The sequence below is a fragment of the Nanorana parkeri genome, unplaced genomic scaffold, assembly GCF_000935625.1.
Source record: "Nanorana parkeri isolate BGI_ZX_2015 unplaced genomic scaffold, ASM93562v1 scaffold4437, whole genome shotgun sequence".
Lineage (NCBI taxonomy): Eukaryota > Metazoa > Chordata > Amphibia > Anura > Dicroglossidae > Nanorana > Nanorana parkeri.
In genome coordinates, this window is record NW_017310699.1 from 5,452 (window position 1) to 7,277 (window position 1,826).

At 50.1% G+C, this 1,826-nt stretch overlaps 1 long non-coding RNA gene across 1 annotated transcript in view; it reads left to right on the forward strand.

Annotated features, from left to right (window-relative positions):
- The window catches only part of LOC108803911, a 3,779-nt gene extending 2,496 nt beyond the window's left edge, over positions 1-1,283 (forward strand). The window contains exon 3 of the long non-coding RNA XR_001942307.1: positions 1,243-1,283. This is a non-coding gene — a long non-coding RNA (uncharacterized LOC108803911). The remainder of the gene's footprint in view (positions 1-1,242) is intronic.
- The last annotated feature ends 543 nt before the right edge of the window (positions 1,284-1,826 follow it).

Consider the following 1,826-nt stretch of genomic DNA (forward strand, 5'->3'; position numbering starts at 1 on the left):
CAGGTGTCAAATGGTCTACAGGGACTCCACCATAGACTGCCCTCTGTAACTCACCAATGTGCTCAGGTGTCAAATGGTCTACAGGGCCTCCACCATAGACAGTCCTCTGTGATTCACCAGTATGCCCAGGTGTCAAATGGTCTACAGGGCCTCCACCATAGACTGCCCTCTGTAACTCACCAATGTGCTCAGGTGTCAAATGGTCTACAGGGACTCCACCATAGACTGCTCTCTGTGACTCACCAGTATGCCCAGGTGTCAAATGGTCTACAGGGCCTCCACCATAGACAGTCCTCTGTGACTCACCAATGTGCTCAGGTGTCAAATGGTCTACAGGGCCTCCACCATAGACTGCCCTCTGTAACTCACCAATGTGCTCAGGTGTCAAATGGTCTACAGGGCCTCCACCATAGACTGCCCTCTGTAACTCACCAATGTTCTCAGGTGTCAAATGGTCTACAGAGCCTCCACCATAGACTGCTCTCTGTGACTCACTGATGTGCTCAGGTGTCAAATGGTCTACAGGGCCTCCACCATAGACTGCCCTCTGTAACTCACCAATGTGCTCAGGTGTCAAATGGTCTACAGGGCCTCCACCATAGACTGCCCTCTGTAACTCACCAATGTGCTCAGGTGTCAATTGGTCTACAGGGACTCCACCATAGACTGCTCTCTGTGACTGACCAGTATGCCCAGGTGTCAAATGGTCTACAGGGCCTCCACAATAGACAGTCCTCTGTGACTCACCAATGTGTTCAGGTGTCAAATGGTCTACAGGGCCTCCACCATAGACAGTCCTCTGTAACTCACCAGTGCACCTCATGGCTGTAGTTCTCTCCTTCCCTGTCCTCACTCTGGGCTGCTTCTGACTCTCAGAGGAGCTTCCTTGTAGCTCATTTCTAGCTGGTTTTTAGTTGCTGGACATCAGGACTTAATCTTCAATAGCCCTCCATCCAATCACTGCAGACAACCCCAGCAACCAATCAGTTCATAGAACCCCTCCAACCAATCACAGCAGAGAACCCCTCCAACCAATCACTGCTGCAGAGAAAAGCAGATGAAGACATTGTCAGGGGGAGTCCTGTGCTCTCGGGGAGAGGGAATAAATTCCTAGAAGGGTCACATGACACATTCCTGAGCGTGCTGCACATACCATAAAAAGTTCAATCTGATGCCGAGACAAATTATTATTATTTCTTCATTTTTATTGGCTGATTTTTTTTCCTGTTGCTGTGTCACCAGGAGACTGCAGAGACCCCTATAGTGATGTCATCGCTCGCTACATGCTGTCACATACCTTTCCGCAGTGCTCAGAGTGGGAAGGACCAGCTCCCCCCCACAGAGTGTTAATTACCAGCCTGCTGAAGAAGAGAGCCACTCAGGGAGGTGAGTTCACAGCCCCCTTCCCAAAATCCACACTACTCCTTTATCTAGCCATGTAGCCTGGCTGGCCAGGAAGGGGGGGGTGCATGTGGGTCACGCTGGCTCCTGAACTATACCAGGCCACATACCCTTAAAAAGGGGGCGGGTACTCTGTCTTGAGGGCGGTGGGGGGTTAGCAGAAAGCCCCCCATTCCTGGTGTAAGACATCTTGTCCCCTTGTTGATGAGATGTTGATCTGGATGACAAAAGCCTCATACCTAACCCAGGTATCCCCCACCCGTCCCCCCAGGTAAATTAATGAGATGTACACAGTACCCCGGTAGCTGTGGTACAAAAATTCTATAGTGATTAAACACAAAGACAATTTAGATAAATAAAAAGTGTCCCTACAGTGTAGATCCATCACCAATCAAGTCATCCAGCGATACAGACCTATCAATCAC